This window comes from Pseudopipra pipra, chromosome 2, assembly GCF_036250125.1.
Source record: "Pseudopipra pipra isolate bDixPip1 chromosome 2, bDixPip1.hap1, whole genome shotgun sequence".
NCBI classification, from domain to species: domain Eukaryota; kingdom Metazoa; phylum Chordata; class Aves; order Passeriformes; family Pipridae; genus Pseudopipra; species Pseudopipra pipra.
The window spans coordinates 18,140,509-18,157,152 of record NC_087550.1 but is presented as its reverse complement, the minus strand read 5'-3'; the positions used below and the strand labels follow the sequence as shown (position 1 = coordinate 18,157,152).

The following is a 16,644-nucleotide window of genomic DNA, read 5'->3' as shown; positions in this document are numbered from 1 at the left end:
TTCTCTATTTCCAGTATGGCTTCCTCCTTTTTAAGAGCTGAACTTGCCTTTTTTTTTATCCCCGAGGTAGTTCTTGTCCAAAACAGAGGCAGTGCACTTATTTATTTTTTTAAACATTTTCTATAGTGTTCATCCAACCTCACTGAAAAATGACTGAGTATTACCATAATGCTGTCCCATTTAATTTCCACAACCAAGCCTTGTTACTGCCTCCATATTTCATTTCATTTCCACAACCAAGCCTCCATATTCCTTTTTATTAAAAAAATAGCACAATCATTTCCATGCTATTTGTCACCTCCAGAGGTGTTATTAGCTTGCTGTAATAACAGACCATGTTCCTGCTGTGTCTGCTAAAGAAATTATCCCAGTAGCCCAATGAAGCTATGCCACCTGCCCAGCATTCAAAGTGGTTCTGTATATAGCTGGGCTCTCCATTGCTCTAAAGTTTAAGCAATAAATAAAGTTCCTAGAGAAAAATATTCATTTTTCAAATACACACACAGAGTGCTATTATTTTCTAAGGTCTACTTCAGTTCAGACAAAATTGTGGAAGTTATAGAGCCCTGATATTGGCTCAGTTGGTTAGAATTTTAGGTCCCAGTCATGCTAGGAAGGCCACCAATGGTGCAAATGCATATTTACTGGAGCTGCAGCAAAAGTAGCGTTGGGAGGAGGATGAACTCTGATCTCTATTTCCAAATCTTGCCTCTTTTAGTTGCTTGGAACATCATGACTAGGATAACACCCTGTGGTGATTCATGCCAAGTCAAATAGAGGAGGAGTAGAGAGAAGTGATGGAGAACAAAGTGTTTGTAAAATCAGAACTCTAAAAGTGGGGGAAACAAACCAAGCACCTCTGTCATCTGTAACACATAAGCTAAAAACAAAGATTCTTGCATCCTTTAATGTAATGACGTTAAAAAAAGCCCAGCCCCAAAGGCAGGTGAAGGAAAAAATAAATGTCTACACAGCATCTACAGGGATCCTTCTCAAAATATAATAGGTCCGGCTGATTTCTTTTGTAACAACCTGAGTTACCTGGCGTGGCTTTTGCTTGAAGTATTTGAAGAAAAATTTAAGCAAATGGACCCAGAAAAAGCAACAACTGCATGGAGTCCCAAATGATACTTCACTGTTAACTGCACATTAGCATGGCTGCACATAGATTATGTTTTAAGATCATTATAAGCTATCACCATTAAAATGGTAGCTTTTTGTACTTACTGTTTACATCAAGGAAGATACCAAACCATTGCATTAGTTCAGCCTTGGTATTTAAACGAGGGTGTTTTGAAGTGAGTGGCACTTCCACAACACATAGAAATATCATAATCTGTGATTGGGTCTTTGGTACTTGATCACTCTAAAAGCATTAGGAAAACTATCTGAAATAATAAAAAGCATGCTCCCTACACTATTTTTTAAGAATAGGAAAGAAATGATATTACCCTTTGATTTTTTTTTATTGAGAAATCATAAATGAAAGAATTACTTGCAAGATAATTAGCCACACAAAAGAAAGAATGAGAAGAGTGGTAATTGTAATGAGTTTTTATTAGGGAAATTAAAAACAGAAGAATCTGCTAACAGTTAGATTTCATTTTATTTTCAAGACATAGGATCAACAGTTTTGAAATGTATGTTGTTGACTCCTATTTCTGCAGAGATCTTTTCAAGGGCTACACCTGAAAAAGGTACAAAATTGGCTGATCATCCAGGTACCAACCTATGGAAATCAGCTAAAGACCTACAGTGGAATGCCCTAACTTCTTTGTTATTATAATCTTGCACCCTAAAGAACTGGATTCAGATCTGACTGTCAATAAGAAATCAAGTGTAGAACTAAATATCAGCTGACAGCACTGTACTTCTCACGGGGATGCTGTCTTGGAAGGTTCTACTAAAATTTATGATGCACTCAAGTGTTATTTGGCCTTCACTGCCAAATTCTCAAAATAAGTAAAACATTAACTAAGATAAGGAGATCTGGAATGCTTGAAGCAGTTGCACTGCTTCATTATCTCAAGGAGAAATGACTAAACAGCTGAGGGAGAAAATTTACTTTTCCAACAAAAGAAACCTTTTTTCTCTTAATAAAAAAAAACCCAAACTCAACCCCCCAAAAAACTCCACAAAACACTGAAGAAAACTACAGCACGCTTCCAGGAAAATATCAATCACAAATGGAACTTGTACAACATTCCTTATCTTTGTTTGTCTCTCAGTGCTGTCATCATGAGCTGTTATTACAATTATTAATAAACCACAATTTTATGGAACACCCCAGATCAGACTTGCTACTATTCACAGCATTTTCTCATGACAGATTGTTATCTCAATAACCTTATTATTGAGTTATATATTTGGAGTAGTAATGTTACCAGAGGCAACACAAAACCACATGAAAAGCACATCTGAAATTTAAATCCATGCTTTGGTGTATTTCAACACATGGCATGCAGCAGGGCAGAAACAGAACATCTAAAACCAAATTGTTCTTCTGCAGTCACAGTTTCCTGTCCCTGATAACTGCTTTACAGAAGTATGATGTTTATTTTAGGGTTTCTTGTTTGTGTTTTTTTTCCCCCTAACACACCTGAAATGTTTTTTGAGGTTTTTATTTTTTTATACTTATGGTATGAAGATACTCACCTTTTTTTTTTTAATTGTTGTACTGGGATCACATCTCTCCTCAGCAGATGCAAAGCTGAAATTACAGATGCAGAGCACATGCTGAAAATTGCTTGGTTTTCTTACTTCAGGCCTGGATATGAGAAAATATCCGTCAGTTGTTGTGATCACTTCTTATTCAGAGGCATTTAAACACACCAGCATATGAACTACCAGGATTTAAAACAATGTTGAGTCTCATCTGTGCGGAGATAGAATTCTTCGCCAGACTTCTGCTCCATGGGTGTTTTCACAGGGGCATAGACCTGCTCTCTTCTGTCCTTGCCAGTACTAGGGACAGGGACATAAAAAACTTCTTGTGAAAGTATAAGAGAGCAGCTCTACTGTAGTATACATCTACCTTTCTCCTGTGCACAAAGACCAGGCACAGCCTGTTTACTCCATTTGTTTTTCCCTTGAGCAGCAAAGGACCAACCAACCTTTGAGTGAGAAGGGTTAATAATGAGAGCAATATTCAAAACAATATAAACAGTTGATCACTTAAATATCTATGAGTTTTAAATTTGATCAGATTGAAGTTAACTCAAAGCTATACCCAAACTGCTTATGTGGTAACTAAAGAAAACCAAACTGCCTCATTAAGATCTCCTTTTTGAGAAAATGTGTAAGAGAAGGGCTTATGCCATTGCCTCTTCTTTTTCAGTGAATAATATGAAATCTTTTCCTATTTGCATGCAATAAAATCAGGAAAGAGATGATTACTCTCAAAAGCTTGTTATCAAGATGTTACTCTATTTTGAAAAAGATGGAAGCATGTCTGATGCCCCTTTTCTAACATGTTCAGGTTAAATTTGGAGTAATAGTGCTGCTGTATTCATGATAATTTGAGGATAAACTAAGGTTCTGGAGAAAGGAATAACTATTTTAATCCCAGGGCTGCCCTGTGGAATTTATGTACCAAGGAAATTTTCTGGGTTTTGTACCTAGATCAGTCAGAAACTACATCCATATAAAGCAACAATATGAGTAACAATTGACAGAATTCTTCTGAAAATCTATGAGACAATAGGAAGCAGGATGATTAGAAAAAATATATTCCTGAAACATTCCTTAGAAATAACCAGAAAGTACGTATTCCAGAGCTTCAGCTGAATTATTAGCAACAACTGTAATCTAAACATTGAACAAGATAACTCATCAGTTTTTCACTACCCACAGTCATATAACTTCATTCTCCTTCATTTTTTGAATTTGTCATTAAATTAACAACTTTTTAAGATAAGAGACAATTGGTTAGCAAGGCTATGATTTAAAAGCAAGTCCTTGGACTTAATCTGTTGTCAGTAGCTAACAATCTTGGAACCTCAAACCCGTTTAGAAAACTTTCCAGGAGAAATGAAATCATTTGCTTCCTCTGAAACAAAAACAGCCTTTTCACTTACTGAGTTGTGCCTTTGAGGCATTCATTAGATAATACCTTGAATTGCGCAATACACAGTTTCAAATACATAAAGCATTTTTCTTAGTGCTATTATCATTCACGATACTTCAGAACAAAACAGTTGTCAGAACTCAAGTGTATATTATTATCTGTTCAGCCGGGTGGGCATCTAAGACATTTTCCCCCTGCTCAGCAAACTCAGTACAGCTAACAAGTGCACTCCTCTACCTGTCCCATGTCACTGACAGCAGCGAGAGATGAATTTCAGAGACAACAGGCCGAATTCCAATGCCCTGAACTGCTGTCTACTCACATAAAACCATAAATATTAAGTTTTATTTACGAATTAGCCAATATTTGCATCGTATTTGACGCAATGCTCTGGATACTTCAGTAGCATGAGGATGTTGATCTTCAGTATTCAGAACAGGTAAGGGCTGTTTCTAATGTAAGGAGAAACACCTTTAACAGCAGGCATTATACTTGAGATCAGACAGCTGATTGGCCACATCAGAGACCAGACTGTGATCTGCTGTCCCGCAGCAAAGAACACACAAATATGCAGATTCAGAAGTTCTGGTAGGCACTGATGCCTGCTGAAGCCAATGAAGAGGTCTGCTTCTCAGGAAAATCCACATACTCAATGTCTTTCAAAGGCTTAAATACAAAGAGCTGGCTTGCAAGAATACCTGGCAACCCCATTTTGAGAACAGCTTATTTTCAGCCTGTGTCAAACCCAAAGATACCAGGAGGCAGATTTTGCATTATCTACTTGACATTGGCACGAAACAAACGAGATATCAAATGACAAAGACACCTTTTTGTTTACAAGGCTATTTGGCTACTTGAAAAAGGGCAAATGGTGTCTTGAAAAGAGATATATAAATAAAGCCAGAAAAGACTTTTTAGGCAGCTAAGGACTTCCCAGTACAACAGCATGTAGCTTCTTCCCTGGAGAGGAACAACCTATGAATGAGAGCACTGTCGTAGCAGAGCGCTCTAATGCTATCCCTATGTGAGCTTGCAAAACACAACACCAAAACTGTGCATATTTTTACCACAGATCCTCCAAACCAATGAAAGTTACCACCATGACAACCACTTGTAGTAAAGACCTTTTAGGATACATGTGTGGGACTATGTAGAAAATTATAATATGCAGTGCTGTAAGCTTATATTGACTCTTTTCTCACAAGTAGATGGTGTTGGTAGGAGTTTTCTTTAAAATATAGGATTTCAATGATAAATGGCCTTGTCCAGATAACAGATCTTCAATGGTTACAGTTTACCTGGCTTAAGCACGATACAGGGACTGGGAATTCAGGTGCCAGCCGCATCTCTGTAACAATTAGAGCACATTAATTACTGCTTAAATAATATTTTAATTAAAGTTCCACGCATTTTTCAAAAAATAAGTGAGAATCCCTTGCAAGCTTCTTCTCTCATTAGCTTCAAAGAAAAAGGTCATATACATTCATCTGTGCCACTACTATTTTTGATCCTTACAACTGCACTGCTGCAGGTGAGCTTTCCATGGCACTAACTATACATCGCAAGGGAGCTGGAGAATTTAGAACAAAAAGCTCTCTCAAGTGCTCTTCTGATTTCTCACTGTGGCTATCTCTCTAAGAAGCATGAGAGTCCCAGACTTACTTTTTACGCACCTGTGCTTTTTGGTTATATTTTCACCTTAATTCACGTGCCAGAGGATCCCAACATGCACAGATAAACCTAAAGGACAATGCAGCAAGGGCTACAGCAAATATGTAATGAAATGTGAATTCTGGAGAGAGAGTAATGCAGCAGTTAGGGAGGACCCTCTGTGACCTTACACAATTTAGCCACAGTATAAGAAGGGACTTAAAACTGAGAAAAGAAGGAAGAAGAATAGTAGGAAGGATATTTAGCTGGCAAATTAATCTGACTTGCAAATTGTGACTAATATTCTATTTTTATAGAATTAACAAAAACTACTGAATATTTTCCTTATAGCATACTTTCTTGATTTTTTTTTTCTAATCACAGAATTAAGAGTTAATACTGTGTTTTGGACCTCTGGCTGCTTCCTGACATGTGGTGGTGCTACTGCTTAAAGCAAGTCAGATAGGCTTCTCTAAAGATCAATTTGACACTTCATTCATTTAAAAAAATGCACAGTCATCTCAGAAACAATAAAAAGCAAACTTCTCAGCCTCATATTAATTTTTTCTTCTAATAAAATAATGTACAAATGTTTATTGATCTAGACATATTTTTCCTTTTATAATAAATTACTCTATATGTATGGTATTCCGTTAATTTAAAGAAATTTAACTATGTAGCTCAGCATTTATGTAACTACCTTACTTGGGGTCATGCCATATCTATTGTCCAAAAAGCACAGTAGGCATTTTGCTTTCAGCTCACCTCCACCCACTGGAAAAAATAATAAAAAAAAAGTGTCAGGAAATTAGCAGTCTTTTTGTTAAAAGTTTTTCTTCACACCCACAGAAGAGAGCTGATAAAATGTTCTGATGTGCTATTCTAACTCCATTTTTTGCCATTTACTGCAGTTGTGTTTTACATATGGGCATATTTTATTTTGTTCCAAGCTGTGCAGAAAGGAAACTTGTCATGGCATCCCTTTCAAACCTCATGAGAGCTGTGCAAATGCTGGCCTTCGTTCAAGGCCACATCTGATGCTCCTGGCAGCGTGCGAAGGAAACGACACACAAGGAGGAAGAAAGGAGGAGCACAAGTGAAGGCTGGCTTCTGAGACATCACAGCACTATAAAAAGAGCTATTTTAGAAATCTCCCATGTAGTAATAATAATAATAATAATAATAATAATAGTAAAAATAAAAAGTATGGTTTGATTTTTATTGTCAGAAACTGTTAGGGGAATCAGATCAGCTCAACTCCAGTTTCTAGCAAGATAACAGCCAGAAAAAATTTGAGAATGCTCAGGTCTGTGCCGCAGATATTTTTTTCTATCAATGACCAAGAGTAGAAAGGTCAATTGAAAACAGCTCACCTGGAAAAATAAAAACCTTTTTCTGCAAGGAAACTCAACTGACAGTACTTTAACAGGCTTATTGGTGTTGATATTAACAAGAAATAGGCTCTCACACCCAAATGCAAAACACACAGTTTTGCATGCCTTCCATTTGAAGGATAAAAACAGTTTAGGGGGAGAAAAAAGGGAGGAAAAAAAGCTTCCTAAAAGGCAATATCCATTTGACTGTGGGATAGTTTTCAAAGGGAAATGAAAATGTCATCACCTGACATTTCTGAAGCTGAGCTTTCAAATCCTGAGACAGTATGCCGGCAGGAGTGTTAAATAGAAGATCTGGTCACAGACCAGTACACTCTCCATATGTTTCCCTGGGGCAATTAGTGTCACTTCCCCTATCACGGGGCTCACAGTGCTTACCAGTGAATATGTCAAGTCTGGTCACTCACGAGTCTCTGAAAATAAACACTACAAAGTCACTGACAGGACCTTTAGGTTGAAAAATGAATCCTTCTTACTCATACAGTCTCAAAAAAGGAAGTTTAATTGAACAGTGCTTTGAAAGAACTCCCTTGTGACATCGGCAGAGAAGCAGAACATATTCAGCCAAAAACCTGTCTCAAGCCAGCTTTTGGGCTGCCTCATCTATCCCCTCCTTTCCTGTTGCACAGCTGGATTCTTGACGCAGGGGCAGAAACTTTCCCCTTCCTGCAAACACATGAGCACTATGCCATAGAGGCCTCTCCTGAGAATTCTGGAAGCACCAGCTGAACACTGATGTGCCCCAAGCCAGTGGGATGCTGGGAATTTGCCCCTTCCTCAGTGCAGCCCCCAGAGTGCCTGAGGACTGGGGCACTAATTGACAGCAGGCTGCTTGGAGGATCTGTTAGCTAGTGCTGTGCTGCATAAATGCACTAGTACGTGGCTTCAAAAGGTTTACAATTCTCAGCAATCCACAGAACTATTTTAAATTATTTTTATTTAGAAATCCCTTACTTACGAAAAACATCACCTCTGATGAGTTGGGTAGATGGCAACACTAACAAAGTGTTAGCAGGGGAAGTTGGAGCTGAAGGCCTCCCCCACACAGGAGTGATGAGAACAAACACATTCCCCTTCACTCTTTCCTTCTAAGATGCCAACAGTGGGGGAAAGAAAGCTCCCTCTTCCTTTAAAGCTCAATACTGATGATTGGGTTGCTCCCCTTTCAGGAAGAGGGAAGCAGCAGTGGAGATAGGTTGTGTTTCCTTTCACCATCCTGGACTTGCCCTCAGTAAACTGATGGCATCCCTTAGACAAGCAGGGACGTGCCCAACTTTGTCCAGGGGCAATGGCAAGAGGGATCAGCTGAGCCTCAGGATGCACAGGGATGTCTGGCACATCAAACCACCCTGCAGCATGGCACTGCCAGCACCTGGTGGCCGCTGTCTGCAGCCAGTATTGCCAGAAATCCCTGTTACTGACTCTTCCAGGAGGGGATGGATTCCTGAATAAAAGCCTCTGTTAAAAGAAAAAAATGTAAAAAAACCCAGAACAAAACAAAAAGGCAAAAAGCTTTAGCTTTCACTTTAGTAACTCGTCTGCGGGGATGAAATAAAGCCACTCCACAGAAGAGATACAATTTAGACTTCAAAGCCATTTCTATTCATCTTTGGCAAGCTCAGTGATGCTGGACACTCCTCAGCAAGTGGGACTGACCAACAGCAGTGAACACTGTGTGTCCTTCACAAGCTTTGTAGAATTAAGTTGTTGTTCAGGCAATACTTTGCTAGGCTTTTTTTTTTTTAATTTTTTTTTTAAAGTCTGGGTAGCAAGGTCTTAATGCAATATCTGTTTACTACAATGCTCCAAGAGGCAAGATGTTCCTTGGCTTTTATCCAAACCTTTTAGCTCACATACATATTAGAAAAAGCTGTCATGTCAGCAGCTAAGGTTGATATCAAGAGAGACAATAAGAGGATTAAGAGGTGGAAAGCTTTAGAAGGCAAGCTACTGAATATTTCACAAGAAATGAAGCTGAGAGTGCCACTGATGCAATGGGAAGGTCAGAAAGCTTAAACATCTCAGGGACAGTTAAGAAATAATAAAATAGCTATTAGGCATTCCAGATGTTGATATGCAGCTTTTAGGATCCTGATATTTCGATCTGATTTTCTTACCAAGGTGAGTACTTCACTGAATGTGCATCAGTGACATACAGCACGTGCCAAGGGAGTTTGCCAGGACACATCTACAGCATCCAAGGAATGATGTGACATTTGAGAGTGCCTCTGAAGGCTGATACTTTGTCGCTTTATTGATCGTTTTTATTAACACCTAAATGTTACTTATGTGGATGGAGTTTCACATTTCACACGCGAGAGTTTGCTGAGATCCAAACTGGGAAGAGATTTCACAAAGACCCACTCCTTCTCGCAGTTACCTCTTCCTACCTCATCCTCTAGTGACATGGTTTAGCAGATCTTCTCCCTTACATCTCACCACCATCAAGACTAGGTAGTCTGGGGGAAAAAGTGGACAGTAGAAGAATTTTACATTACATGTATTTGGTAGCAAAGGAACAAGGCAGAGGTAAGCCCAGGTGTTTTCTGTAGCCTTGTCAGTGTCGAGAGGCAAGGCACAGCAGGAATCTCTTTGCAATTGCTTCGTTCTAGTCTATGATAACCTCACTATGAACCTCAAGACACAGTCTGACAATGGGCAACTCAAAGAACATTAGTTTCTTGCAAAGTAGAGAGGGAGTTAAGTATAACATTGCTTTCAATACCCTTTATTTCACAAGTACCTCTGAAATGAACCTTGCTCTTCTCCCCTGCCTTCAGCCTACCAGGAAGGCATTAAGAAACTTGGACAACATATTTTGCATCTTTGAGCTCATGGAGCACACTGATGAGTTAACACCTTGTCAATATACTGTTTCTGTTATACCATGTTTTCATGGCACATTTTATTTAATGACTTTCTGGAAATACTCAGTTACAAGAAATTTCTCTCACCTCCTGTTTAAGCACAGATTCTCTGTGTGAAAATTAAATAATGCTCACCATTTTCTGTTATCCTGAGATACTATTTCAGTCTTGCATCCAGGCACTTTACACTTTCAAAATGCTTGAATTATAAAGAGTAACTTTCTAGACCTTATGACTTTACAAAATGTTTGTTTACTGCTCATTAAAAATTTTTTAAAAATTACTATTTTTCTCTGTGCTGCTACCGAACTATTGTGTTTTCATGATATGAATTAACTTCAGCTAGCAACTTGCCCACTGTGTGATTTCTCATTCATTCTTGGCAGTTAAAGTATTCATCTAATATGATAGCAAAATGGAAGACAATAAATCGACATGCACAATAAAGGAGTTTTAGAGGTGTATACTCTTTGGTCACTGGAGATGGGAAACACACAGTCAGCCAGAACTGCTTCTTTGAGGAACTGTGCTAAGAGGACAAGTTAAGTCAACATAAACTAGCAACTAAAAAATTGGGTCTCCTGTAAACTATTTGAAGAGAGTACTAGGAACTTCTTAATGAAACAATTAGTTGCAACAGATTATAGATAAAATTTCATTTTTGCCTTTAAGTAACATGCCAATTTCAACACATTTTTTGCATTTGGGAGTGTTGAATCTAGTCTAGATAACGTGGTACATTAAATAACTTGAAAGAGAAATTTTAATTTCCTACACATACACAATAAACAGGAACAGAGTTCAAGACATGAGGCTCATAGACTTCAATCTATGTCTCCATCATGCCAACATAGGTTATAGCTTCCCAGATTTAGTGCTGATAATTACTGTAATTTCAATCAATCAGATAAATCATAATAACATTGCAGCAGTTACTTTTCCAAAATCTGTTTTCCTATGAGATACAGTGAACGTCTCCAGTATTTTCTTGAGATGGAGTAGTCACAGATGTCAGTCATTGTTGAAATAGCAAGGGAAACACAATCATGTATGTTTTGGCCAAATAAGATACTTTTTCTCATAAGCAAACAATGAAAAATAAAATAAAAAATAATTAAAAAAGCTGAAACCCACAACATTTGAAGTGCATTACTTCATTCAGATCACATGTCATTTACCATCTCCTGTACTGCTTTGGTAAAACGTGGCTGATTTTGTTAAAGCTTTTATTGACTAGATGATGGTCATTATGTTCCTCACTCAGATGGCCACTGGAGATTCCACAAAAATGAAAAGTATTTCATCCTTAAAAACATAGTAATTCTAGGCATTAATGAACATCTCTGCAGTCACTGAAAAGGAAGTAATGACTAGAGCTAAAATAAATAAATTAGTATCCTCAGTTTTAGATGCACAGAGTCAAGTAAAAGCTGCTTTGGTGATTCAAACACATAATTGTGAAAGGTTCTGTTAAGGATTTCTAAACAGCAAAATGCTGACCAAGTCATCTAATCCCCTTCCTCAAACTATGTACTGTACTCTATATTGTACTCTGTACATTCCTTTACAGCACTTTAAGTGCAAAGCAATTATCTCTACTTTGTTGTAAGGCTCCTATACATGTTTTTGGATTTAGTACTACACCCCTACCCCTTTGTGATAGTGTGACAGAGTGATCTATGAAGGGCTGGTGCTATGCAGACTTGTGTTGTTGTAATTAGAGTGATCTAATCAGTTTTCACAGCTGTACAGCTCCATTCCTAGTGAATCTATTCCTGTTTTACCAGTATAATGAGATTTAAACCCAGGTCTTATCTCCCAAGTGCACATCCCACATTCCCCAGCAGCAGGTGATAGGAGGATCGAAGCCAGATTAAAAGACGGACTTTCACAGAACAAGGATTTAACTTGACTGTGTTAAATACACCTGTGGCACAAGTCACACCAATAGCAGTTAATTCCCACTGCAGTCTGTGACAGCACTTAAATGCTTCTCATATTGCTCTAGCTATACAATTTTTCACGTTTCTCATTGGGACACTAATTTTCCCAGTTGTATGACAGGACTATGAGAATACAGGTTACGGTTTGATGCTCAGCCCTATACATCAAAGTCAAATCGTTTGGCTTTATGTTATTTAGCTTCTAAGAAGAAGTAATAAAAATTGACTCTACAACAAGCTAAAACAGTTGTTTGTTTATAGCTGTTAGAAATTGCTGCACTATGTAAGTAAAAAGGGAGTGACAGCACAAGACACTCCCAACAGCTTTATTGTTTTAGCTGAGAAATGGTATCCCCACACCCTGCCTCCAAGGGATCATGTTAGAGGAAGCAGAATCATCAAGTCCTGCCCTGTCTGGATCATCCCAACATCATAAACACCATTCCAAATCTGTATAGGAAAAGCAATATATATTAATTTTGGGAAGAGGGAGGGGTCTTAAAGAATTCTGTATTTAAAATTGTTTCAAGTTGAAATTACCACAGTTCCTACATCACTGCTGGCAGAAAGGCAAGAAAAACATACAGAAGATTCTGGATGTGGCCTTATGCTACATCAAGAGGATCATGTTATGTGTCTTTGCAAGTCAGAGTTGCTCTATTGTGGATCAGGAGTGATGGATTAGAATGGCACCAAGAGCTGTCAGCTAATATCTATACTACAGCAAGTTCAGACAGCAGCAGCCTCTCTGGAATGCTGTGACAATTTCTGGCTGCCACCACAAGAACTGCAGGTCATGCTATCATGAGAGGTTTTAAAGTAGAAACCTAAAGTTTAAATAAAAAAAAAGGCACCCGGACTATATAATCTCCTACAGAATAAGAAGTAAGCACTCAGAAGATAAAGCACTGACAGTTGGAGATTTTGCACACTGCTTCACCTTCTTGTGCAGTCTGATGTCACTATATTTTCTTGTTACACTGGGGCAGCTGCATTCAGGTGAACTGAGAACAAGGCCAGTGTCCAAGTTATCAGTGAGGGTGACTGAGCAGGTCACTTAGTTACACCTTGGGATCTGTACTTGAGTTCAGTGGTTCAAAAAAATCTAGGTAATCCAGGTGCTTGTTGCTCCTCTAGCTTCACTATGCATTGAAGACACCCATTATCCCATGAAAATGAGGCACTGAATAGGCACCAAGTCAGACATATTGTAAAGAATAAGGAAGTTGCTGGAATTGTAGAAAAACATTGTTCATACAGTAGTAAATATTCTGCAAAGGGTGTTAGAAGTTCAGTTATTACAATCCCAGCAACAGGAAACGTATTCCTTAGACATTACAGTCATGTATGAAGGTCATGACTTTGTGAACTAGATAACCATTTAAAGCACTAATTATCTAACTTTTTAGGCTGCTTGTATGAATCTTGGAATACTTTCTTCAACTTTGTAGTGATAAAGGGAAGGAAACCACAGTCATTAGTCGTGGTGGTCACTCGACACTTGTTCAGTAAAGGACTACAAGGTTCGAGCCTATGGGTGATGCTTGTAGGGGACTTGATGAAATGGCTGGAGGCATGGAAGGAACAAACCTGCTGACTACCATCTGCACCCCAGAAACCCAGACAGAGGGAGTACAAACCAGCATGAGGACTCTGCCAGAGACGCAGCCATGCTGTGCAAATGCCAGGGCACAAGTGCACCTGCTCCTGGAATTGGCAAAATTAGGAGTACCTGTTGTTGAAAGATAAGAGTTTTAGACAGTGCAATTCTGGGAAAACATGTCGAGGTAAAGCATTCATGCCTTCTCCCACCACGAAGAGAGAGTTACTCGTGCCCTTGGGAGCTATAAAGGCAAAAAGAACTGAAGTGCTTGTGCACAAGAGCAGCAGGATGGGACTGGTGGTGCTGTTCATCACAGGCAGACAAGGGCTTATCAAGAGCTGTGGCTTGTTGGAATAAAAAGATGAACTAAAGCACACCTCCAAGTCAGAAGGTGTAAAGTGCACAGTCCTGCTGTGCTAAATACTTCACCATATGCCAGTAGGCTTACTTCAAGACATGACAGGCATTTGAAGTAATGGTCAATAAAAGATCTGCTAACTTGCTCACATTAGACCTCCCTGTAAGTCTTAGCTCAATTCTACTGTACATAGATTTATACAAACTGCCTTTATACCATCACTTTGGAAAAATAGGAGATAGTGAATTTTCATAAGGGGGAAAATCTTGTAAAGGCAGGTCACTCTCCAGATGACTCTGGAGAGGCATCCTGTAACTGGAACCAGAGTTCTGGTAGCGCTGCTTGTGGCTGGAACCAGAGTGCTGCCCCAAGGTTGTGTGTGGATACATGCCTTTAGTGCCAGGATGATGGCAGATGTCTTCCAAGACTTGCACTGCTCAGAGGCAGCAGGGTAGAATATAGAAAACAGTAACTGGAATCACTGACTGATCCAAAATGCTGAAAGTCCCCCAGTACTTTCTTAAAACTCCTGCCAAGGATCGTCTTTTCCAGTGAACTGCAGCAGCACCCACACTGCAAACAGTCCAACTTTAGCCTTCCTTCCTTTCCACCAGAAAAGAAACATGATGCAGAATTACGTATCCAGGCTCTTCCCATGAGACAAAAGTAACAGAAGAAATGTTACTCAAATAATCTTCAGGTGCAGGGTTCAATACTGCACCTAGTTCACCTGTGGATTTTAAATGTGGTTACAAAACTAAGGTATTGAGAATCCATCAAGAAATACTGAACACTAAGCTACTGGCCCTCACTTCAAGTCCTTAGCCACAACGTGCTGGTTGTACAGAAGGTGTGCTGGTGGCAACAGCCATGGCCACTGTTTTCTTCTCCCCCTCCCCAGTCCTCTGCTGCTGGCCTAAGTCAGGCACAGGATGTCGGGTTCTCAGTTTAACCCAGTACAACATGTCTTATGCTGTGCTCCTGGAAGAGGTCTGCTTCACTTAATTTGATGAAGTCTGCCTTTGCACAGCCTTCTGGTTCAGTTTAATTAGACTAAACCAGGAAGAGAACGCCAAACATAACAGCAAGACAAGGTATAAGAAACTTGTGGTCTTTCTATGCTGCTAATACACATTCTGTTTGAGTTCTTGTACGTTGTCCCCCATGTACAATTTCTTGCATGTTTCCTTTGTTTTGCGAGAGGTTTTTCACATTCTCCGTGTGTTTCATGTTCCTTTTAAATATTACCCTGCATTTTTCTCATCTCTATTCCAAAAAGATATCATAGCAACACAACAGGTATTTTCAGATACTCAAAACCCAAAGTTAAACACTGGTATACTTAAATTAAAGATTCCTTAGAGATAAATAAACAAAACTGGCAAAAGTTAGACAAGCTGAAACAGATGAGGAATTTGATATTAAATACACCAGAAGAAGATTACATTTTTCAACAGTTACATAGTGGTTTACAAAATCTTAGGGATTAGCATTATACTTAGATGGTGAAATTTGACTAAAAGAATTAGGTTTCACTGTGCAGGTGTGAAGCTGGTGTCAAGGAAGAAAAAGATTGCAGATTTTCCAGCCCAAATTGTTCAACTTTATCTATCTTTTTGTTCCCAAACCCAGGCTATATATAAGATTTCCTACCAGCTTTCTCCTTCCCAATAACTTTGTATGCTATCAGATTTCGATCAACTTGAAGCAACAAGCAATCTTAGGGATGTTCAGCTCCCCTCTTAGATATTTTACAACTCCTGCACTAGTGAAAAATACAATAAAAAATAATTCAAGAAGACAGAGGCCTCATTGTACAGCCAGTCAACATCATCTTCCTCAGGATGTTTTTTTAAGATGAGTCCAACCTCTTTTGTTGTTTTTCTTGCTGTAACTGTTTCAGTTTGGGATTTTAATATTTTTCCTAAAAGAAAAGTAATTGATACTAGCAGGGGAAGAACACAGATCTTTCCCTTACAATGATGATTAACCATGTAGGATTAAGAAATGTAACAGGAAAAATGTTCTGATTTTCCCTAACTTAAAGTTCTGTTGTTTGAAGCCTACCTTACGCCTTATTGATAAGGCTGATACCCTTGTAGATTGCCTGAAATGTCTCTTCAGATAATCTTATTTTCACTTGCCTATAACTCAGTTAAACTTTTATAATTTGGTCTGAGTTTTTTTTAAATTTTAAATTATTTTTACTATCTCAGGTGTCTGCATCAAACTGATATTTTTTGGAACCATTTTAACCAATATCTCGGCTGTTTCTCCAGGTGAGACAAGGATGTTCGATGTGAAGTTTAACTTGCACTGAATATTCTGATGACAACTTCTTTTGATTAAGCCTTCCGTGCTTTAAAGTAGGGAATAGAAATTTCACGAGAGAGGCAGGGCATCATATGGAAATGATACAATTAAACTCCATATAAAAATCTGAGCTGTTGGGCCAAGCTCTGAATCTTCCAAAAATCGCAGCCTGCATATCTGTTAGTGTTTAACAGCTAAAATTCTACATTCAATGAAAAAATTCATGCTTTTCATGGGTTTTTAGTGATATCCAGATTTTCTATGTAATGGCCTCAAAAAACAGCTCAGAAATCATCTGTCTTCTAAAAATTTTTGTATGTGAGCCACTGGGGCATATGCAACCCCCAAACTACACATACATTATAGGGCTTCAGGAAAAACACTGACTATTCTGAGCAGAAATGAGACTCAGCAATAGCAAGGGTGGGGTAGGAGGCAGGGAGGGAATGA

At 38.7% G+C, this 16,644-nt stretch overlaps 1 long non-coding RNA gene across 1 annotated transcript in view; it reads right to left on the bottom strand.

Annotated features, from left to right (window-relative positions):
* Positions 1–2,689: 2,689 nt before the first annotated feature.
* The window catches only part of LOC135409083 (uncharacterized), a 23,098-nt gene continuing 9,143 nt past the window's right edge, over positions 2,690–16,644 (bottom strand). The window contains exon 2 of the long non-coding RNA XR_010428009.1: positions 2,690–2,767. This is a non-coding gene — a long non-coding RNA (uncharacterized LOC135409083). The remainder of the gene's footprint in view (positions 2,768–16,644) is intronic.